The following is a 26,076-nucleotide window of genomic DNA, read 5'->3' on the forward strand; positions in this document are numbered from 1 at the left end:
AAAAAGGTTTTGAATGTAACATTGGTTTTGTACATACAAAAAATACACACAACTGTACTCTTGCCATATTGGATGACATAAGAAAGCAATGTTACCAAGCAGATTCAAACACTACCTGCTCAATTAAAGGGACATGAAACCCAAACATTTCTTTCAGATAGAGAATACAATTTTAACTAACTTACTAACTCTAGTATACTTCTGTTTTCAAATTTGCTTCATTATTTTGGTATCCTTTGTTGAGGGAATACAAATGCACTACTAGCTAACTGAATACTTGTGAGCCAATGACAAGAAGCATATTTGTGCAGCCACCAATAAGCAGATAGCCCCCAGTAGTGCAGTGCTGTTCCTGAGCCTACCTAGGTATGCTTCAAGAACATAATGCAAATGAAATAATAGAAGTAAATTAGAAAGCAGCTTAAAGGTTTATGCTTAATTTGAATCATGAAAGTATATATTTAGCAGATGTAAACTATTTTATGTATATAACATTACATGTAAGAACTCTGCATCAAAATATCTGAAAAAAATGTATGCTTGGATTAAAATTTTAACAAACAAGTAATACAAAATGCAAAAGAAGAAGAGTTATCCTCATATAAATAAGGGCCTTTGGGTATGGTTATATAGCATGTAGGGGCTCTCACAACCCTCTAGGCAAATAAAGGCACCTATATTCATGCAAGGGGATCACTGGTGTAAATAAATAGTAATCACCTGGCATGAATATAGGTACATCTATTTGCTTTATTCATGCCAGCTGATCACTATTTATTCACACCAGTGAACCCCTGGCTATTAAAATGTAAATAAGGAGGGTTCAGGCACTAAAAGAAGAGGTCTTATAAGTTTCTATGCATTTTGATGTAGTATTATGAGTGTCTAGGGACCCCCCCCCCATCAAAAATATATTAAAAATGTAATAAACTAGGTTATAAACAATAAAGAGTGGTTATTTTTCTACTTCTATGTCCTTTTATATTGTAAATCAGAAGTGGTGAGTGTTGGTAGAATATGTGTGACCCTGAAATGTGCCAGGTAACATAAAGAATGTTGTTTTAGCTGTCCATAAACAATGTCTGTGCAGTACAGGACAGGGTAGAATGTTTAAGGGAACAGCTTGAGTGGTCTTATGAGGGTAATTATTGGTTTGCAATTACTTAGTAGAATATGAAGGGGTTCATGTTTTTTTTTTTTAAAGAAACAGAACTTTAAAAGGGGAACGAAGAACAGATTTCCGAAACTAGAACCATCCGATACATTTTAGTATAATTTGGCATTTTGATATTAAATGAAGTAAAATATCACAAGAAGAAATCAATTTATATGTGTTTTATTATTTTTTAAATAGAAGTAAATATATCTAGATATTCTGAATGAACGTTTCTGTAAACATCACATACCATAGACAATTTGGTCTTTGAACTTAAACTCCATTAAATTTATATAGAATTTTTTGCTAAAGAACAAAAAGTTATTTCACTCTAACCTTCAAAGCTTTAAAAATGTTTAAAAAATAATTAAAAAAGTGAAATGTTCTCTGTCTGATTAAATTGTGATTAAGCATTTTTTTCTGAATAATTAGAAGTGTTTATTAATTAAAATAAGGAATAATGTCTAAGGGTGTAACAAAAGAAACTGATCAAGAATCTGATTACTATACTTCATAATCACTTGTTTATTTGTCATGGACAAAGGCAGTAGAATTACTGTTTTGTAATGAATAGCTAGCCATGTGTGTGAAGATTATAAATATAATAGAGAGGTGTTCATATCACCAGGAACACAAGATAACTGTGCCCACTTCAATTCACTGATCCATAGTCTATTATCAGGTGTTTTAGAATCAGCATGTATTGTGTAGCATCCTTTTAAAGTGGTTTTCCTTTCCAAGAAATATGCTCTCAAACTGATCTGAAAAATAATTAAAAAGAGCCAAAGCAATATGCCAGTAGTCTAAAAACTCAGACTTGCAATTTAAAAATAGAATTCTCCATTTTAATATACAGCATTTATAATTAAACTGGAGTTTATTCTGAATTGTGTGTAGGTTGATTTAATGTCACATTAGTAATAGAATATCAATGATTTTGTGCTGACAAATAATTTTTTTGGGGGGTAGCCAAATACAAAATATAAATCATGTAGGAAACATAAACATAACATTAAATTTGATTATCCAACAACACATCCCATCTTAACTGTCTTGAATATGTATAAAGAGTTCTGGGGTTTAACACTCTCACCTCTGTATTAACCACCAGGGTGTCAGGAAAACTCTTACGGCTAGATTTGGAGTTTGGCGGTAAAAGGGCTGTTAACGCTCCGCGGGTTTTTTTCTGGCCGCACCATAAATTTAACTCTGGTATCGAGAGTTCAAACAAATGCTGCGTTAGGCTCCAAAAAAGGAGCGTAGAGCATTTTTACCGCAAATGCAACCTCTCGATACCAGAGTTGCTTACGGACGCGGCCGGCCTCAAAAACGTGCTCGTGCACGATTCTCCCATAGGAAACAATGGGGCTGTTTGAGCTGAAAAAAAACCTAACACCTGCAAAAAAAGCAGCGTTTCAGCTCCTAACGCAGCCCCATTGTTTGCTATGCGTAAACACTTCCTACGTCTGCACCTAACACTCTAACATGTACCCCGAGTCTAAACACCCCTAGCCTTACACTTATTAACCCCTAATCTGCCGCCCCCGCTATCGCTGACCCCTGCATTACACTTTTAACCCTAATCTGCCGCTCCGTAAACCGCCGCCACCTACGTTATCCCTATGTACCCCTAATCTGCTGCCCTAACATCGCCGACCCCTATGTTATATTTATTAACCCCTAATCTGCCCCCCACAACGTCGCCGACACCTACCTACACTTATTAACCCCTAATCTGCCGAGCGGACCTGAGCGCTACTATAATAAAGTTATTAACCCCTAATCCGCCTCACTAACCCTATCATAAATAGTATTAACCCCTAATCTGCCCTCCCTAACATCGCCGACACCTACCTTCAATTATTAACCCCTAATCTGCCGACCGGAGCTCACCGCTATTCTAATAAATGTATTAACCCCTAAAGCTAAGTCTAACCCTAACACTAACACCCCCCTAAGTTAAATATAATTTTTATCTAACGAAATAAATTAACTCTTATTAAATAAATGATTCCTATTTAAAGCTAAATACTTACCTGTAAAATAAATCCTAATATAGCTACAATATAAATTATAATTATATTGTAGCTATTTTAGGATTAATATTTATTTTACAGGTAACTTTGTATTTATTTTAACCAGGTACAATAGCTATTAAATAGTTAAGAACTATTTAATAGTTACCTAGTTAAAATAATTACAAATTTACCTGTAAAATAAATCCTAACCTAAGATATAATTAAACCTAACACTACCCTATCAATAAAATAATTAAATAAACTACCTACAATTACCTACAATTAACCTAACACTACACTATCAATAAATTAATTAAACACAATTGCTACAAATAAATACAATTAAATAAACTATCTAAAGTACAAAAAATAAAAAAGAACTAAGTTACAGAAAATAAAAAAATATTTACAAACATAAGAAAAATATTACAACAATTTTAAACTAATTACACCTACTCTAAGCCCCCTAATAAAATAACAAAGACCCCCAAAATAAAAAATTCCCTACCCTATTCTAAAATACAAAAATTACAAGCTCTTTTACCTTACCAGCCCTGAACAGGGCCCTTTGCGGGGCATGCCCCAAGAATTTCAGCTCTCTTGCCTGTAAAAAAAAACATACAATACCCCCCCCCCCCAACATTACAACCCACCACCCACATACCCCTAATCAAACCCAAACCCCCTTAAATAAACCTAACACTAATCCCCTGAAGATCTTCCTACCTTGTCTTCACCATCCAGGTATCACCGATCCGTCCTGGCTCCAAGATCTTCATCCAACCCAAGCGGGGGTTGGCGATCCATAATCCGGTGCTCCAAAGTCTTCCTCCTATCCGGCAAGAAGAGGACATCCGGACCGGCAAACATCTTCTCCAAGCGGCATCTTCTATGTTCTTCCATCCGATGACGACCGGCTCCATCTTGAAGACCTCCAGCGCGGATCCATCCTCTTCTTCCGACGACGAATGACGGTTCCTTTAAGGGACGTCATCCAAGATGGCGTCCCTCGAATTCCGATTGGCTGATAGGATTCTATCAGCCAATCGGAATTAAGGTAGGAATATTCTGATTGGCTGATGGAATCAGCCAATCAGAATCAAGTTCAATCCGATTGGCTGATCCAATCAGCCAATCAGATTGAGCTCGCATTCTATTGGCTGATCGGAACAGCCAATAGAATGCGAGCTCAATCTGATTGGCTGATTGGATCAGCCAATCGGATTGAACTTGATTCTGATTGGCTGATTCCATCAGCCAATCAGAATATTCCTACCTTAATTCCGATTGGCTGATAGAATCCTATCAGCCAATCGGAATTCGAGGGGACGCCATCTTGGATGACGTCCCTTAAAGGAACCGTCATTCGTCGTCTAGTCGTCGGAAGAAGAGGATGGATCCGCGCTGGAGGTCTTCAAGATGGAGCCGGTCGTCATCGGATGGAAGAACAGAGAAGATGCCGCTTGGAGAAGATGTTTGCCGGTCCGGATGTCCTCTTCTTGCCGGATAGGAGGAAGACTTTGGAGCACCGGATTATGGATCGCCAACCCCCGCTTGGGTTGGATGAAGATCTTGGAGCCAGGACGGATCGGTGATACCTGGATGGTGAAGACAAGGTAGGAAGATCTTCAGGGGATTAGTGTTAGGTTTATTTAAGGGGGGTTTGGGTTAGATTAGGGGTATGTGGGTGGTGGGTTGTAATGTTGGGGGGGGGGTATTGTATGTTTTTTTTTTACAGGCAAAAGAGCTGAAATTCTTGGGGCATGCCCCGCAAAGGGCCCTGTTCAGGGCTGGAAAGGTAAAAGAGCTTGTAATTTTTGTATTTTAGAATAGGGTAGGGAATTTTTTATTTTGGGGGTCTTTGTTATTTTATTAGGGGGCTTAGAGTAGGTGTAATTAGTTTAAAATTGTTGTAATATTTTTCTTATGTTTGTAAATATTTTTTTATTTTCTGTAACTTAGTTCTTTTTTATTTTTTGTACTTTAGATAGTTTATTTAATTGTATTTATTTGTAGCAATTGTGTTTAATTAATTTATTGATAGTGTAGTGTTAGGTTAATTGTAGGTAATTGTAGGTAGTTTATTTAATTATTTTATTGATAGGGTAGTGTTAGGTTTAATTATATCTTAGGTTAGGATTTATTTTACAGGTAAATTTGTAATTATTTTAACTAGGTAACTATTAAATAGTTCTTAACTATTTAATAGCTATTGTACCTGGTTAAAATAAATACAAAGTTACCTGTAAAATAAATATTAATCCTAAAATAGCTATAATATAAATGTAATTTATATTGTAGCTATATTAGGATTTATTTTACAGGTAAGTATTTAGCTTTAAATAGGAATCATTTATTTAATAAGAGTTAATTTATTTCGTTAGATAAAAATTATATTTAACTTAGGGGGGTGTTAGTGTTAGGGTTAGACTTAGCTTTAGGGGTTAATACATTTATTAGAATAGCGGTGAGCTCCGGTCGGCAGATTAGGGGTTAATAATTGAAGGTAGGTGTCGGCGATGTTAGGGAGGGCAGATTAGGGGTTAATACTATTTATGATAGGGTTAGTGAGGCGGATTAGGGGTTAATAACTTTATTATAGTAGCGCTCAGGTCCGCTCGGCAGATTAGGGGTTAATAAGTGTAGGTAGGTGTCGGCGACGTTGTGGGGGGCAGATTAGGGGTTAATAAATATAACATAGGGGTCGTCGATGTTAGGGGCAGAAGATTAGGGGTACATAGGGATAACGTAGGTGGCGGCGATTTGCGGTCGGAAGATTAGGGGTTAATTATTTTAAGTAGCTTGCGGCGACGTTGTGGGGGGCAAGTTAGGGGTTAATAAATATAATATAGGGGTCGGCGGGGTTAGGGGCAGCAGATTAGGGGTACATAAGTATAACGTAGGTGGCGGTCGGCAGATTAGGGGTTAAAAATTTTAATCGAGTGGCGGCGATGTGGGGGGACCTCGGTTTAGGGGTACATAGGTAGTTTATGGGTGTTAGTGTACTTTAGGGCACAGTAGTTAAGAGCTTTATAAACCGGCGTTAGCCAGAAAGCTCTTAACTCCTGCTTTTTTCAGGCGGCTGTAATCTTGTCGTTAGAGCTCTAACGCTCACTGCAGAAACGACTCTAAATACCAGCGTTAGAAAGATCCCATTGAAAAGATAGGCTACGCAAATGGCGTAGGGGGATCTGCGGTATGGAAAAGTCGCGGCTGTAAAGTGAGCGTTAGACCCTTTAATCACTGACTCAAATACCAGCGGGCGGCCAAAACCAGCGTTAGGAGCCTCTAACGCTGGTTTTGACGGCTACCGCCGAACTCTAAATCTAGGCCTTAATTTTTGGTATCCTGTATTCATGTACTTTATCCATGGCAAATTATACAGAATTTAAAAAACGCACAAACATTTGCTTTAAGAGGAACATAACCAAAACATTTTTGGAAAATGCACTAAGAAAATGTATCCATCCTCAACAGCTAGTAGATAAATGGTATGAGTCATATTGTTATTGCTTCATTTGACACTTCAATAGTAAACTTTTCCCCGTCAATTGATTACCATTGTTCAATAGTGTTTATGCATATGTTGGCCATACTGACCGAAAGTAAATCAGTGCATTCTGGGTCAGATTACAAGTAGCGTGCTATTGTGCTTTCACTCAAGTGATAATACATAGGCTTCTATGGAGAGCGCAGACTAACAATAATCGCTTGTATGCTAACCTGTCAGGTGGTTATTAAAATTTCACATTCCAATGTTCTTCACATACAGAAATTTTTTTATTTAATTTTAAATATATATTTCTATATATATATCTACAAACATCTACACCTGTGTATGTATATATATATATATATATATATATATATATATATATATATATAACAGACACAGAAAGGGTAGTGCTGTTTGAAATCCTGCACGGATGGAAGGAGCCACTCCAGTGTCTCCCCTGGAGCTGGAACGCTAAGAAGCCGTGGCTAGTAACAGTATATATACAACACACTGTGAGTGTGCTTCTCTCAGGGTATATATATATATATATCTATATATATTCACAACAGAAGAGAGTTCCCTGAGCCCAAAACCGAAGGATCAATGTACATTTAGGACAGAAGCATCACACTGCTGAGAGGAGATAAGGATTAACATACCTTTTAATTCATATAAAATAAAACAGATCAGTCTCAGTTAAACAGACAGTGACCTGGAGCGTAGGTACATTTGGAGATGACGTCAATTGGCGCATTTCAAGCCATTCTGATGCTTTGTCAAAGATGTGATCCTTCAGTTTTGGGCGCAGGCAACTCTCTTCTGTTGTATGTATATATATATATATATTTATATATATATATATATATATATATATATATATATATATATATATATATACCCTGAGAGAAGCACACTCACAGGAACGAACAACCAGCTCAATACCATTGTTATATAATAGAACTTTCCTGTAGTATATCAGTCTGATCTCGCCTATTAGGTCAGTCCAGTGCCGAAAATACCAGACAATTCCTCTCTAAACAAGGAACACAGCAACAGACGATCGTTTTGGCCTTCATTGGCTCTCGTCAGTGAGGTGTAGCCATATTCCTCTAAGCACACTGAGCAATGAGTCCACGTCTGGTTCACCCTTTTTCCCTTATGGAGACTAAATAGATACAGAGAGAAGCTCAGACGTGGACTTCTTGCTCAGTGTGCTTAGAAGAATATGGCTACACCTCACTGATGAGGCACAATGAAGGCTAAAACGATCATCTGGGGTTGCTGTGTTCCTTGTTCAAAGAGGAATTGCCTGGTATTTTGGCGCTGGACTTACCGTAATAGGCGGGATAAGACTGATATACTACAGGAAAGTTCTACTCTGTGAAAAGCATTACTGGGCTAAAAGAAGCTGCACCCAGGTGGCAAATCACCATAGAACAGGCTAACAATGGTATTGAGCCGGCTGTTCATTCCTGTGATTGTGCTTCTCTCTATGGCGGGTAGTTATCAAGCCGTCAACCTCAAATACGCTGGAATTCCACAGCGTATTTGTGGCGAGGCTGATTCGCCTTAGTTATCAAGCCCTAGATACCGGCAAAAGTAGAATTTTGTGATGTAAGCTTCGATCCGCCGGACTCAGTCCGACACAAATCGATTCTTACATCACTCCAGATGTTCCGCACACAAGTTCGGCACAATCTGACTACTTTTGCTAGTTATCAAAAAACTAGCAGGTACGCTCGGCACTTTTCCGGCCCAGCGTACCTGGTTTTCAATCCGCCGCCCTGGAGGCGGCAGATCCCATAGGAATCAATGGGAGTCTGACCATAGCGAAAGTTCAGGTTCGCTGCTGCCAGACATCCCATAGATTTTTATGGGAAACGTCTGCACCTAACACCCTAACATGTACCCCGAGTCTAAACACCCCTAATCTGCACCCCCTACACCGCCGCAACTAAATACATTTATTACCCCCTAAACCGCCGCTCCCAGAGCCCATCGCCACTCTAATAAACTGTTTAACCCCTAAACCGCCACTCCCGGAGCCCACTGCAAGCTATAATAAATATGTTAACCCCTAAACCGCCGCTCCTGTTCCCCACCGCAACTATAATATATGTATTAACCCCTAAACCGCCGCTCCTGGTCCCCGCCGCAACTATAATATATGTATTAACCCCTAAACCGCCGCTCCCAGACCCCGCCGCCACCTACATTATACCTATTAACCCCTATCCTGCCCCCCTATACCGCCGCCCTCTATAATAAAGTTATTAACCCCTATCCTGCTGATCCCGGACCTCGCCGCTACTAAATAAATAGTTTAACCCCTAAACCGCCACTCCCGGACCCTGCCGCAACCTTTCTTAAACTTATTAACCCCTAATATGCCCCCCACACCGTCGCAACCTATAATAAATTTATTAACCCCTATCCTGCCCCCCCATACACCGCCGCCACTGTAATAAAATTATTAACCCCTAAACCTAAGTCTAACACTTACCCTAACACCCCCCTAACTTAAATATTAATTAAATAAATCTAAATGATATTTCTCTTATTAACTAACTTAATCCTATTTAAAACTAAATACCTTTAAAATAAACCCTAATATAGCTACAATATAACTAATAATTATATTGTAGCTATCTTAGGATTTATTTTTATTTTACAGGCAACTTTCAATTTATTTTAACTAGGTACAATAGCTATTAAATAGTTATTACCTATTTAATAGCTATCTAGCTAAAATAAAGAGAAATTAACCTGTAAAATAAAAACTAACCTAAGTTACAATTACACCTAACACTACACTATACTTTAATAAATGAATCCTATTTAAAACTAAATACTTACATGTAGAATAAACCCTAAAATAGCTACAATGTAATTAATAATTACATTGTAGCTATTTTAGGATTTATATTTATTTTACAGGTAACTTTGTATTTATTTTAGATAGTTAGAATAGTTATTAAATAGTTATTAACTATTTAATAACTACCTAGCTAAAAGAAATACAAAATTACCTGTAAAATAAATCCTAACCTAAGTTACAATTAAACCTAACACTACACTATCATTAAATTAATTAAATTAATTACCTACAAATAACTACAATTAAATACAATTCAATAAACTAACTAAAGTACAAAAAATAAAAAAAGCTAAGTTACAAAAAATAAAAAAAAATAAGTTACAAACATTTAACAAATATTACAACAATTTTAAGCTACTTACACCTAATCTAAGCCCCCTAATAAAATAACAAAGCCCCCCAAAATAAAAAAAATGCCCTACCCTATTCTAAATTAAAAAGTTACCAGCTCTTTTACCTTACCAGCCCTTAAAAGGGCCCTTTGCGGGGCATGCCCCAAAGAAAACAGCTCTTTTGCCTGTAAAAGAATAATACACCCCCCCAACATTAAAACCCACCACCCACATACCCCTAATCTAACCCAAACCCCCCTTAAATAAACCTAACACTAACCCCCTGAAGATCATCCTACCTTGAGTCGTGTTCAGCCAGTTCATCCATCCGCAGCGGAGCGGAGCCATCTTCAGAGGAGCCTACACGGAACCATCCTCTTCTTCCCGACCACTAACGACGAATGACGGTACCTTTAAGTGACGTCATCCAAGATGGCGTCACTCGAATTCCGATTGGCTGATAGGATTCTATCAGCCAATCGGCATTAAGGTAGAAAAATCTGATTGGCTGACTGAATCAGCCAATCAGATTCAAGTTCAATCTTGGATGACGTCACTTAAAGGTACCGTCATTCGTCGTTAGTCGTCTGGAAGAAAAGGATGGATCCGCGTAGGCTCCTGTGAAGATGGCTCCGCTCCGCTGCGGATGGATGAACTGGCTGAACACGACTCAAGGTAGGATGATCTTCAGGGGGGTAGTGTTAGGTTTATTTAAGGGGGGTTTGGGTTAGATTAGGGGTATGTGGGTGGTGGGTTTTAATGTTGGGGGGGTTGTATTTTTCTTTTACAGGCAAAAGAGCTGTTTTCTTTGAGGCATGCCCTGCAAAAGGCCCTTTTAAGGGCTGGTAAGGTAAAAGAGCTGGTAACTTTTTAATTTAGAATAGGGTAGGGCATTTTTTTATTTTGGGGGGCTTTGTTATTTTATTAGGGGGCTTAGATTAGGTGTAAGTAGCTTAAAATTGTTGTAATATTTGTTAAATGTTTGTAACTTATTTTTTTTATTTTTTGTACTTTAGTTAGTTTATTGAATTGTATTTAATTGTAGTTATTTGTAGGTAATTAATTTAATTAATTTAATGATAGTGTAGTGTTAGGTTTAATTGTAACTTAGGTTAGGATTTATTTTACAGGTAATTTTGTATTTCTTTTAGCTAGGTAGTTATTAAATAGTTAATAACTATTTAATAACTATTCTAACTAGCTAAAATAAATACAAAGTTACCTGTAAAATAAATATAAATCCTACAATAGCTACAATGTAACTATTAATTACATTGTAGCTATCTTAGGGTTTATTTTACAGGTAAGTATTTAGTTTTAAATAGGAATAATTTATTAAAATATAGTGTAGTGTTAGGTGTAATTGTAACTTAGGTTAGGATTTATTTTACAGGTAAATTTCTCTTTATTTTAACTAGGTAGCTATTAAATAGTTAATAACTATTTAATAGCTATTGTACCAAGTTAAAATAAATTGAAAGTTGCCTGTAAAATAAAAAATAAATCCTAAGATAGCTACAATATAATTATTATTTATATTGTAACTATATTAGGGTTTATTTTAAAGGTAAGTATTTAGTTTTAAATAGGATTCATTTAGTTAATAAGAGTTAAATTTATTTAGATGTATTTAATTAATATTTAAGTTAGGGGGTGTTAGGGTTAGTTTTAGACTTAGGTTTAGGGGTTAATAATTTTATTAGAGTTGCGGCGGTGTGGGGGGGCAGGATAGGGGTTAATAATTTTATTACAGTGGTGGCGGTGTAGGGGGGCAGGATAGGGGTTAATAAATTTATTATAGGTGGCGACGGTGTAGGGGGGGCAGATTAGGGGTTAATAAGTTTAAGATAGGTTGCGGCGGTTTAGGGGTTAAACTATTTATTTAGTTGCGGCGGGGTACGGGGGGCAGGATAGGGGTTAATACATTTATTATAGGTGGTGGCGGTATAGGGGGGGCAGGGTAGGGGTTATTAGGTATAATGTAGGTGGCGGTGGTGTCCGGGAGCAGCGGTTTAGGGGTTAATACATTTATTATAGTTGCGGCGGGGTCTAGGAGTGGCGGATTAGGGGTTACTAACTTTATTTAGTTGCGGGGGGCTCCGGAGGCGCTGGTATAGGGGGTAGAACAGTGTAGTTTACTGTGGGTGCTTAGTGACAGCTTTTCAATAAAGGTTTTAAAAAGCCGAAGTTCAGCGAGATCGGATCAGTGATAACTATCACAGTCCGCTGCTCATCGCCCCGTACTTGGTGAGCGGCTTTTTGACAGATTTATTGATAACTTAGGCGAATGTATTCAGGTCCGCGGCGGCGATGTGAGGCGAGCTTAGGCGGGCGTATTGGACCGGCGAAGGCAGGTAAAGTAGACGGCATGATAAGTACCCCTCTATGTGTCTTTAGTCTCCTTATGGGAAAAAGGGTTATCCAAACATAGGCCTCTAGTTATCAATGTCTGTCGGACCTGATCCGACAGTGCGGATCATGTCTGACAGACATCGCTGAATACGGCGAGCAATACGCTTGCCGTATTCAGCATTGCACCAGCAGCTCACAAGAGCTGCTGGTGCAACGCCGCCCTCTGCAGATTCACGACCAATCGGCCGCCAGCAGGGGGGGTGTCAATCAACCCGATCGTACTCGATCGGGTTGATTTCCAGATGTGTGTCCGCCTGCTCAGAGCAGGCGGACAGGTCTTTGTGACCGCTGCTTCATAACTGCTGTTTCTGGCGAGTCTGAAGACTCGCCAGAAACAGGGTCCATCAAGCTCCGTACGGAGCTTGTTAAATAGAGCCCATAGACTCATTGCTCAGTGTGCTTAGAGGAATATGGCTACACCTCACTGATGAGGCCCAATGAAGGCCGAAAACTATTGTCTGGGGTTGCTGTGTTCCTTGTTCAGAGAGAAATTGCGTGGTATTTCGTCTCTGGACTAAATGTAATAGACGAGATCAGACTGATAAACTACAGGAAAGTTATTGTCTGTGAAAAGCATTACTGAGCTAAAAGAAGCTGCACCCAGGTGGCAAATCACCATAGAACTGGCTAACAATGGTATTGAGTCGGTTGTTCGTTACTGTTAGTGTGCTTCTTCTCCATGTACAGTATATGTATTTATAAATATATATATAGAAGTATATATATTTTACATAAAAATTATCAGATATATATTAAAAAATATTTATTTTTCTAGGTGAAGAACATTGGAATGTAAAAAATTCTTAATGTTCTTTTTGGTTTCACGCTGTAGGTCTAATGTGGTGTCAGGTTAGTGAACTTAAAGAATTAGTTATCTAAAGGTGCATATGTAAATATTAAATATAAAATATTGAAAAAATATGAATAATAATTATTATACGGCCAGATTATGAGTTTTGCGTTAGAAGCTGTGTGGTGCTAACGAGCAGTTTTTTCTCACCGCTCACTTACCTACAGTGCTGGTATTACAGGTTTTTACAAACCCGGCGTTAAAAGGCAAGAAGTGAGCGTTGAGCAAAAGTGTGCTCCTTACCACACTTCAATACCAGCGCTGCTTAAGTCAGCGGTGAGCTGGTCGTACGTGCTCATGCACGATTTCCCCATAGGAATCAACGGGGAGAGCCGGCTGATAAAAAGTCTAACACCTGCAAAAAAGCAGTGTAAAACTCAGTAACGCAGCCCCATTGATTCCTATGGGGAAATAAAATTTATGTTTACACCTAACACCCTAACATGAACCCCAAGTCTAAACACCCCTTATCTTATACTTATTAACCCCTAATCTGCCGTCCCCGACATCGTCACCACCTACATTATATTTTTTAACCCCTAATCTACCGCTCCGGACATTGCCGACACTATAATAAATATATTAACCCCTAAACTGCCGCATCTCCCGACTCGCAAACATTAGTTAAATATTATTAACCCCTAATCTGCCATCCCTAACATCGCCGCCACCTACCTACATTTATTAACCCCTAATCTGCCGCCACTATACTACATGTATTAACTCCTAAACCTAAGTCCTACCCTAACCCTAACACCCCCTAAATTAAATATAATTTAAAAAAAATCTAAATCAAAATTAATATTATTAACTAAATAATTCCTATTTAAAACTAAAAATGTACCTGTAAAATAAACCATAAGCTAGCTACAATATAACTAATAGTTACATTGTATCTATCTTAGGGTTTATTTTTAGATGGATAATGATAGAAGATGCCGTCTGGATGAAGACTTCTGCCTGTCTGGAGAACCACTTCACCTGGCTTGGATGAAGACTTCTCCCGGCTTCGTTGAGGAATTTGGCCCGGTTGGATGAAGACTTCTGACGCTTCCTTGAGGATGGATGTCCGGTCTTCAGAACAGTAAGTCAAACTTCAGGGGGTTAGTGTTAGGTTTTTTTAAGGGTGTATGCGGTGAATTCTTTCACCACGCTGCCATTTTCAGAATCTGCCTGGATGCAGCATAGACAAAAGAAGCCTTAAAAAATATAAACACGCAACTGCCCACATGAAATAACTAAAAAAACATAACCGCCCGCAAGAAATTAAAAAATAAAAAAAACGCCTGCATGAAGTATTTAGAAAAAAAAAAATAACCACCCGCATGAAGTATGAAAAAAATAAAACCAACTGCCCGCATGAAGTATTAAAAAAAACAACTAACCACCCGTACTAAGTATTAACAAAGAAAAAGGAACCTTAAATCGCTAAACTCCCACAACAGAAACTACCTAACCCTTACACTGCCAAACCCCCACAACGGCAACTAAATAAATTACAATATTAACCCTTAAACCGCAAAACCGTACAACGCCAACTAAATAATTATACTATTAACCCCTAAACCAACAAACCCCCATATCGCAATAAAATTAATTAACCCCTAAACCTCCAACCCCCCACATCTTAATAAACCATATTAACCTATTAACTCCTAAATCGCCAACCCCCCACAACGCAAATAACTAATTTAATTACTAATCCCCCTAACCTAACACCCCTAAATTAACCCAGTTACTAGTAAATTACAATTAAAATAAAATCCTAACATTAAATTACAAAAAATTAATCTAACATTACAAAAAATAAAAAAGTCTAACTTTACAGAAAAAATAAAAATCAAACAAATTAAACCTAATCCCTATGAAAATAACAAAAAATTAAATTAAATACACCCCCTAATCTAAACTAAACTACCAATAGCCCTTAAAAGGGCCTTTTATAGGGCATTGCCCTAAATTAAACAGCTCTTTTATGTTTAAAAAATACTAAGTCCCCCCTAACAGTTAAACCCCCCACCTACCAAACCCCCCAAAATAAAAAAAAACCTATACACAGCCAATAGGATTTCAGTAGCTCTAATCCTATTGGATAATTTCAAAATTTCAGCTAATAGGAATGCAAGGTACCCCAAATCTTCAGTGTACGACGGACATTGGATGAAGAGGAGCCTACACGCCGACTAGGAACGCTGCCATCGCCGAGGAATACCTGCTGTCATTGAGGACCACCGCTGAGGATCCACGCATCGGGGAAAGACAGCTCAGCACCTCCGCTCCATGCCCCCTTCGTTCCGGTTGAAGATAGAATATGATGGAGACACCTGGAAGAAGTCCTTCTCTGCCAGACTGCAGGAATGGTGAGTACCTATTTGGGGCTTAGTCCCGGTTGGGTGAAGACGTCCACCAGTAAGGTGATCTTCAAGGGGTTAGTGTTAGGTTTTTTTTAAGGGGGTATTGGGTGGGTTTTAGAGTAGGGTTGGTTGTGTGGGTGGTGGGTTTTAATGTTGGGGGGGATTTGTACTTTTGTTTACAGGTAAAAGAGCTGATTACTTTGGGGCAATGCCCCGCAAAAGGCCCTTTTAAGGCTATTTGTAATTTAGTGTAGGGTAGGGCTTTTTTTTTTATTTTGGGGGGCTTTTTATTTTGTTAGAGGGATTAGATTAGGTGTAATTAGTTTAAAAATCTTGTAATTTGTTTATTATTTTCTGTAATTTAGTGTTTGTTTTTTTGTACTTTAGATTATTTTATTTAATTGTATTTAATTGTATTTAAAGGGCCATAATACCCAAATGTTTAAACACTTGAAAGTGATGCAGCATAGCTGTAAAAAGCTGACTAGAAAATATCTCCTGAACATCTCTATGTAAAAAAGAAAGATATTTTACCTCAAAAGTTCCTCAGTAGCCACCTCCCATTGTAAAGGATTTCTAAGCAGCATTTTAGTGTGTCTGTCCTGGGACAGCTGAAAGGATGAGCCTTGTGGACTCTCATATTATTTCACCAATCAGGTAAAGGAAGCTTACTATGAAATCTCATTTAAGTCAAATGTCATGAGATCACAGTAAGAGTTCATGACCTCAGCACTGCTGATGCTGATTGGCTGCTGTTCATTTCTTCATTTTATTTTTATTTTTACCTGCAGCTGGGAGCAGGTGAAGTATAACTTTTTACACAGAACTTACTCTGCTGAGCTGAGGAGATTGTGATGTAAAATATCTTCCTTTTTTATATAGAGATGCTCAGGTGATATTTTCCTGTCAGCTTTTTACAGTTATACTGCATCAGTTTCAAGTGATTTAGCATATGAGTATTATGTCCCTTTAATTTAGGGAATTTATTTAATTCTAGTGTAGTGTTAGGGGTAATTGTAACTTAGATAAGGTTTTATTTTACAGGTAAATTTGTCTTTAATTTAACTAGGTAGTTATTAAATAGTTAATAACTATTTAATAACTATTCTACCTAGTTAAAATAAATACAAACTTGCCTGTAAAATAAAAATAAACCCTAAGCTAGCTACAATGTAACTATTAGTTATATTGTAGCTATCTTAGGGTTTATTTTATAGGTATTTAGTTTTAAATAGGAATTATTTAGGTAATAATAGTACGGTAATTTAATTTAGATTTATTTAAATTATATTTAAGTTAGGGGGTGTTAGGGTTAGACTTAGATTTAGGGGTTAATAACTTTAATATAGTGGTGGCGATGTTGGGGTCAGCAGATTAGGGGTTAATAAGTGTAGGTAGGTGGCGGCGACATTTGGGGCGGCAGATTAGGGATTCATTAGTGTAGGTAGGTGGCGGCGACGTTGGGGGTGGCAGATTAGGGGTTAATAAATATAATGTAGGTGTTGGTGATGTTGGGGGCAGCAGATTAGGGGTTCATAAGTATAATGTAGGTGGCGGCGGTGTCCGGAGCGGCAGATTAGGAGTTAATATTATAATGTAGGTGTCAGCGATGTCGGGGGCGGCAGATTAGGGGTTAATAAGTGTAAGATTAGGGGTGTTTAGACTCGGGGTTCATGTTAGGGTGTTAGGTGTAGACATAAATGTATTTTCCCCATAGGAATCAATGGGGCTGCGTTAGGAGCTAAACGCTGCTTTTTTGCAGATCTTAGGTTTTTTTTTCTGCCGGCTCTTCCCGTTGATTCCTATGGGGAAATCGTGCACGAGCACGTTCATCCAGCTCACTGCTAACGTAAGCAGCGCTGGTATTGAGGTGAGATTTGGAGCAAAACTCGTAATCTAGGTGTAAGTTTAAACTAACAATTAAACTAATATAATTACAGTATTAAACTAAAATTAAACTAACTACCAATTAGTTAGCTTAGGTTTTATTTCACAGGTATTTAGTTTTAAATATGAATTATTTAGTTAATAATTGTAAATTTAATTTAGATCTATTTTCATTATGTTAAAGTTAGGGAGTGTTAGGGTTAGGTTTAGGGTTAGGTTTAGGGGTTAATATAGTTTAATTTAGGTTGTTGCGATGTGGGGGGCTGGCTGTTTAGAGGTTAATAGGTTTATTTAGTAGTAGTGATGTGGGAGGCCAGAGGTTTAGGGGTTAATAACTTTATTTAGTTGCGGCGATGTTGGGGGCGGCGGAATAGGGGTTAATAACTTTTTATATAGTTGCGGTGATGTTGAGGTGCGGCGGAATAGGGGTTAATAACTTTAGTATAGTGGGCCGATGTTATGGTGCGGCAGAATAGGGGTTAATAAATGTAGTATAGTGGCGGCGATATCGGGAGCGGCAGATTAGGGGTTAATACCTTTATTTAGGTGGTGACGATATCGGGAGCGGCAGATTAGGGGTAAATAACTGTAGACAGATGTCAGCAATGTCAGGGGCAGCAGATTAGGGGTGTTTAGATGTAGGGTTTATGTTAGGGTGTTAGGTTTAAACATTAGTTTTTTTTCCCCCATAGACATCAATGGGGCTGCGTTACAGAGCTTTTGTTTCCGCGATTGCAGGTGTTAGGCATTTTTTTAGCCAGCTCTCCCCATTGATGTCTATGGGGAAAGCGTGCACAAGCACATCAAAACACTGCTTGTTTTTGGTGCAGTATGAAGCTCAAACTCTCCATATCGCCCGCGCAAGCCGGGTTTTGAAAAACTTGTAATGGCAGTGCTATAGGGGATTAAATAACGTCACTTTTGTTGCGTTCGTTAATTTCCCTATAGCGCGCATAATTCGTAATCTAGCCGATTGTAAATTTGTCTGTTGCGCGCGTATGGTTAGTGTACAAGCAATAACTTTTTACTTTCAACTTAATATGAACACAACTTGACGCTTCTCACGCAGTTAACGCACAAGCAGAAGCATTAAATAGTACTCCACTTGTAATCTGGCTGTAAATGAGAAATTTCGGAATGGCTATACAAAGGAGTTGGTTGAGGAAAGGGAAGGGGAGGGGAGCAAAACAAATGACAGAATGATAGGCAAGAGAAAATTGAAGAAAAAGGAGAAGGAGGAAAAGAAAAGAAAGGCAACTGGTGGCAAAGAGCCAATTTACTTTTTGAAACTCTGCACCTAAATAAAAACATAGTTTTCTTTATACCACTTATGCACAATAACATTGTTTTATTGCATTTTAAATCTCTTTATTAAAAACAAAAATATATCTTGTAAAATTATATAGTGAACAATATTATCCACAACTTTATTTTCTCTTAGAGGAAAATGACATTATGACACTTAAATAAAACTATTAATTTGTTACTCTTAACAATCCACCTGTCCATCCATTTGCCTCCAGTCATTGCTGCAATGTAAACTTCATCTGTTTCCAATTACAGCTTATGCAGTAATGCTTCCTCCAATGCCTTGATCTGCTAAGGCTACCAAGCCTAGAAATCTGTAAAGGGAAAATTGAACCCTGGATTCAAAACAAAGAACAATGAATTTATCATATCAGCTAACAAACACTTACAAACCATGTACATAAACCTTAAATAACATGAACTACAGTTCCCAGGGTTCCTTGCAGGCACCTCCAGTTCCTTATTTACAAAACAGCAGTTTCTCAACTTTCCTCAGTCTGTTCTTAAAGTTTACTTTGAATATGTGTTTCTCCTTTAACACACTATAAAATACTTTTTTATTCCACATAACAAATTTACTTACTTTTTTTTAAAGGGCACAATAAGCTTTCTGGTTCTAATGCACAATAAGCTTTCTGGTTCTAATATACCCAAATGCCACTCAGTCCAATTCAGCAATTTTTGCAGTAGGCATAACTAAATTTGACCCAAATTAAGGCAGAATACTGTGTATCAGTTGAAATTAGCAGCTGTTTAACATCAAGGGCCGATATATCAAGGGCCGAATGGCCCCTGATGTCCTGTTTCAGAGCGAGCCGTTAGGCTCGCCGGAATCAGCAGTTATGAAGCAGAGGTTTTAAGATCACTGCTCCATAACTGGTCTGCTGCCTCTGAGGCTGCGGTCTGCAATCCGCCCGATTCTATACGATCGGGTTAATTGACACCTCCTGTTAGCGGCCGATTGGCCACAAATCTGTAGGGGGCGGCATTGCACACGCAGTTCACCAGAACTGCTTGTGCAATGTTAAATGCTGACAGCGTATGTTGTCAGCATTCAGCGATGTCTGTCGGACAGGACAATAATAAATTGACCCCAATGGGTTAAGACAAATGTGCAAGAAATCCAAGTGAGATTCACACATGACAGCATAAATGTATGTTGTCACCTATATCAGCGGTCGCCAACCAGTGGTCCGTGGACCACTGGTGGTCAGCGAGAAGTTGGTGGTGGTCCGTGACACCATCAAACAGGAATTACTCTCCTCTGATGGTATCACCCCCGTCACACCGCAACTCCCTACAGTGCCTGGCTGGACATCTGTGAAAACAGATGGAGGAGTTAAATTACAATCTCCCTATGCACTTTGCGTAGTACTGCACAACTTGCGTAGCTAGATTGTATTTTTAACTCCTCCCGCCCGGCGCACTGCTCAGAGGAAGATGCTTCCATTCTAAAGTCAACAGAGGTTGGTATAGTCTTGGCTTGAAATAGTCGAATTAAAGTAAATAAAAAATAAAATCTTAAAAAAAATAAAAAAATGTCTCTCTTATATTTAATTTATTTTCTTCCCTTTACCTGTCTCTTTTAAGTAGTTTTCCTAATTACTTCAGATGGACTTACAATACTGTTTGTCTTCCTTCCCTCCATCTTCTTTTTTTTAAATTAAATATGAATTATTTTTCATTCTAATAATTTTCCCGCGCACAAAGCCAGTAACATCAGTCGTGGTTAGCTCACATCCATATTGAGAGCTTTCTGATATAAACGTCATTTATGACTCCAATGTCTGTCCATGATCATAAGTAGTTTTGAATAATTCCTAACTGGGGAGGTAGCTTGGAAGCCTTGTGGTCTTTTTAAACATAATTTTTTTTCCCCGCTTTCTGCCGCTCTGTTTCCAGCCCTAAAGTTGGCACTCACCCTTCATCTGTCATTTGGAAATATTCTCTCAGTTCTGTCATTCAGTTAATTCCAAAAAATAATTCTTAAAATTGTCTGAATATATGCATAATGTAAATATTATGTACAGTATGAGGGGCCGATTTATCAAGCTTCGTATGGAGCTTGATGCCCCTTGTTTCCGGCGAGCCTTCGGGCTCGCCTGGAAACAGAAGTTATGAAGCGGTCTAAAGACTGCTGCTCCATAACTTATCCGCCTGCTCTGAGGCCATTGACACCCCCTGCTAGCGGCCGATTGGCTTTGAATCTGCAGGGGGCGGCATTACACTGGTGGTGCAATGATAAATTCATGCTAGTGGTCCACGGGATACAAAATTGTGAGTTTCGTAGTCCTTGAGGTCCAAAAGTTTGGCGACCCCTGACCTATATGATTCTACCCCAGACAAGTTGCTGATTGGCAATGTTTTTACACCTGATATGTCTTAGCTACACAAACTTCCTCCTAATTACACTACGAAACTTCTCTGTTTGCTGGAAAAGTTCATTGTAAGCAATTGGGCAGAGCCAAGACAACAGCACATGCAAAACAGTTTTAGGGCACTGGTTACTCATCATAAAACACAGCAACAACAATGAAATGAAACTGTGGTATAAAGAGTGTGTGTGTGTATGTGCAAGTGTGTGCTTGTGTGTGCATGTGTCTGTGCCAAGGCCGGATTGGCATACCAGGATACCAGGAGATTTCTTGGTGGACTGCAGCAGCTGGGGCTAGAAAGCTACAATTTAAAGGGGTGATTAATGGATGCAATTGGGTTCTAAGGTGCCTATATAACAACAATCTGGCACTTTTATTTAATACAAACTAATATAACATAATTCTGAAAAGAATATTGTTGGAAGGAGTATACCAGTAATCCCCTTTAAGAAAAATGGGGTGTGCGCATTCTACTGACATAATGGAAAATAGGGCTGGTCTCCAAATTCTCCAGGGCTTCTTTATATTCCCAGCCTGGCCTTGGTCTGTGCATGTGTTTGTGCGTGTTTGTGGGTGTGTGCTTGAGTGTGTGTATGCGTGTGTGTGTGTGCGCATGTATGTGTGAGCATGTGAGTGTGTGCATTTTTATAGTGTTCACATATACACAAGCGTTTTACAAGGATTTCTATAGAATACAATAAATGTCCATACACATAAATTAAGGCTATTTTTAAATACGCTTGTTTATATGCGTATTGGTCGACTCATATGGACGTGTAATATAGAAAAATATGTGTACAAATGCAGTAGATCTAAAAAAACTATGGGGTTGAACACAATCAATTGGAAAAATCTAGCAAATAATTTATGTACAACAATTCCCGTAGACTTTAAAGGTGAATTTCGTAGAAAAATTGTTAGATAATCTTATGTAAAGGCCAATATTTGTCAAAATTCAGTACCTTTAAATAAGGATCAACACTGCCCAATGCACTGTTAAAGGGAAACTGAACCCAATTGTTTCTTTCATGATTCAGATAGAGCATGACATTTTAAGCAACTTTCTAATTTACTCCTACTATCAATTTTTCTTATTTCTCTTGCTATCTTTATTTGAAAAAGAAGGCCTCTAAGCTTTTTTTTTTGGTTCAGACCTCTGGACAGGACTTTTTTATGGGTGGATGAATTTATCCAACCAATCAGCAAGAACAACCCAGGTTGTTCACCAAAAATGGGCCGGCATATAAACTTAAATTCTTGCATTTCAAATAAAGATACCAAGAGAATGAAGAAAATGTGATAATAGGAGTAAATTAGAAAGTTGCTTAATATGTCATGCTCTATCTGAATCACAAAAGAAACAATGTGGGTTAGTGTCCCTTTAAGCTTATTTTATAAAAAAAAGTTATTTTCATGTTATATATTATATGTCACACATATATTTTAAAAACATAACACAACATCACTGGTAAAAACTTAAAAAAAACACGCATTTTGCTGCATTCTTTGGATTTATATGAAACCATGAAACAAGTGGGCCCTTTAACGAATAAGTGAAAGAACAAATCATGTAACAAAACTATTTAGTTGAATCATCATCATTGTAAAAAAAAACGACTCTGCGGATGGTAAAGGCTTTTCTGCAGATGGGAAGGGCTTAATCTTAATGGTACAGTCTAGACCAGAATGTTTATTGTTTTAAAAGATAGATAATCCCTTTATTACCCATTCCCCAGTTTTCCATAACCAACAGCGTTATATTAATATACTTTTTACCTCTGTGATTACCTTGTATCTCAGCATCTTCTGACAGCCCCCTGATCACATTACTTTTTTCATTTATTATCTATTGACTTGCGTTTTAGCCTATTAATGCTGTATTGTTTTAACTCTTAAATAACTCCCTGAGCATGAACTAGCACTCCCCTGTTGTGAAAAGCAAATAAAAAATAATTCAGATAAGAGGCAGCCTTCTAGGGCTTAGCATATGAGCCTACCTAGGTCTACCTATCAACTAAGAATACCAAGAGAACAAAGCACATTTGATGATAAAAGTAAATTGGAAAGTTGTTTACAATTACATGTCCTATCTGAATCATGAAAGTTTAATTTTGACTAGACTGTCCTTTTAACAATTTTATACTGTTTAGTGGCAAACCGGTAATGTTCTGGGCAGCTGACTGATTCCTGTGCCAGATTCAATCTTGTCAGTCCTGACCACATAAAAAAATTGCTGCTGCTAGATTGTAGCAGTAGCACTAGTTACTACTTTAGCTTTCTTTAAGTTTAACCTGTCATATAGCTGCTCCTCTGCTGCCATGGAAATGTTCTCAATAGGAAATAACAATTTTAAAGCACCCCATGAGGCATATTTAACAAATGTCTGTCGGACCTGATCCGACAGTGCGGATCAGGTCCGACAGACTTCGCTGAATGAGGAGAGCAATACGCTCTCCGTATTCAGCATTGCACCAGCAGCTCACAAGAGCTGCTGGTGCAACGCCGCCCCCTGCAGACTCGCGGCAATCAACCCAATCGTACTTGATCGTGTTGAATTCCGGTGATGTCTGTCGCCTGCTCAGAGTAGGCAGACAGGTTATGGAGCAGCGGTCTTTAGACACAGGTCCTCAAGCTCCATCCGGAGCGTGATAGATAGGCCCCCATGGCTAAATATAGAGCAAAACTATTCTTTTTTATCACTGACATTTAAGCTGAAACTATTTTTTTGTCAGTGCATATGTCCAATGGAAACTTATTGGTATTTGACAAACAGTAAAGAGAAAATGACACCGTAATAATCTGTTTTATGTGTTGAGCTTAGCATTGAACTAGTCATGCCATGTTGCTATTAAAAAGTCTCAGAGGTGCTTCCATAAATTATGGGAACCATATAGGGCCCAATTTATTAATAGCTGGGTGGAAAACTTTTGCTCCTGTGAACCTTTCTGACCGGCTTTGTGTTGAGTGGGCAGCATACACTGCCCTCATTTAATACTGCACAAGCCATTGCTATAATTAATCTGGATTGAATTGGATCAGGACCATTTCCCTTAACTACAATTTAGACCACAGCTACTTAAAGGGATAGAGGCCCATTTATCATGCTCCGTATAGAGTTTGTGGGCCCGTGTTTCTGGCGAGTCTTCAGACTCGCCAGAAACAGCAGTTATGAAGCAGCGGTCTAAAGACCGCTGCTCCATAACCCTGTCCGCCTGCTTTGAGCAGGCGGACAGCAATCGCAACAATTCAACCCGATGGAGTATGTTCGGGTTGATTGACACCTCCCTGCTGGCGTCCAATTGGCCGCGAGTCTGTAGGGGGCGGCATTGCACCAGCAGCTCACAAGAGCTGCTGGTGCAATGTTGAATACGGAGAGCGTTGGATCAGGTCCGCAATACCTTTGATAAATAGGCCTCATAGTCTATTCCAAAATTGTTTTGATTAAAAAGATAGATAATCCCTTTATTACCCATTACCCAGTTTTGCATAACCAACACTCTTATAGTAATACACTTTTTAACTCTGTGATTACCTTGTATCTAAGAATCTGCAGACTGCCCCCTTGGGGCCTATTTATTAATGTGCAAGGGGACATGATCCGAAATTGCGGATCATGTCCGCTGCACATCGATAAATGCCGACAGCATACGCTCTTAGCATTTATCATTGTACCAGCAGTTCTGGTAAACTGCTGGTGCAATGCCGCCCCTGCAGATTCATGGCTAATGGGCCGCTAGCAAGGGGTGTCAATCAACCCAATCGTATTTGATCGGGTTGATTTCTGGCGATTTCTGTCCGCCGCCTCAGAGCAGGCGGACAGATTATAGAGCAGCGGTCTGCCCTAACATCGCCGACACCTACTTACATTTATTAACCCATAATCTGCAACCCCCAACGTCCCGCTACTATATAATGAAGTTATTAACCGCTAAACATAAATCTAAGTCTAACCCTAACACCCGCCTAATTTAAATATAATTTAAATACATCTAAATAAAATAACTACAATTAAATAAATTATTCCTATTTAAAACTAAATACTTACCTGTAAAATAAACCATAAGATAGCTATAATATAACTAATAGTTACATTGTATCTAGCTTAGAATTTATATTTATTTTACGGGCAACTTTGTATTTATTTGAACTAGGTAGAATAGTTATTAAATAGTTATTAACTATTTAATAACTACCTAGCTAAAATAAGTACAAAATTACCTGTAAAATAAATCCTAACCTAAGTTACAATTACACCTAACACTACACTATCATTAAATAAATTACCTAAACTACCTACAATTAATTACAATTAAATTCAATGAACTAAATTGCGAAAAATAAATAAACACTAAATTACAGAAAGTAAAAAAAATTACAAGAAGTTTAAACTAATTACACCTAATCTAATCCCCCTAATAAATTGACCTTGCATTCTATTGGCTGATCCAATCAGCCAATCGGATTGAACTTTAATCCAATTGGCTGATTAAATCAACCAATCTGATTTTTCCTACCTTAATTCCGATTGGCTGATAGAATCCTATCAGCCAATCGGAATTTGAGGGACGCCATCTTGGATGACGTCATTTAAAGGACCAGCCATTCGTTGGTCGTCGGCCGAGAAGGATGTTCCGCGCCGGAGGTCTTCAAGATGGAGCCGGTCCTCGTCGGATGGATGAATATAGAAGATGTCGCTTGGATGAAGATGTCTTCCGGTCCGGATGTCCTCTTCTGCCCGGATAGGTTGAAGACTTCTGCAGGTCCGGATGTCCTCTTCTGCCCCATCGGATGAAGACTACTGGACTGATCGGATGACCAGTGGTGCCCGGCTGGGTGAAGACAGCTCAAGGTAGGGTGATCTTCAATGGGGTAGTGTTAGGTTTTTTTAAGGGGGGATCGGGTGGGTTTTAGAGTAGGGGTGTGTGGGTGGTGGGTTGTAATGTTGGGGGGGTATTGTATTTCTTTTTTTTACAGGTAAAAGAGCTGATTACTTTGGGGCAATGCCCCGCA

Source organism: Bombina bombina, chromosome 7 (assembly GCF_027579735.1).
Source record: "Bombina bombina isolate aBomBom1 chromosome 7, aBomBom1.pri, whole genome shotgun sequence".
NCBI classification, from domain to species: Eukaryota; Metazoa; Chordata; class Amphibia; order Anura; family Bombinatoridae; genus Bombina; species Bombina bombina.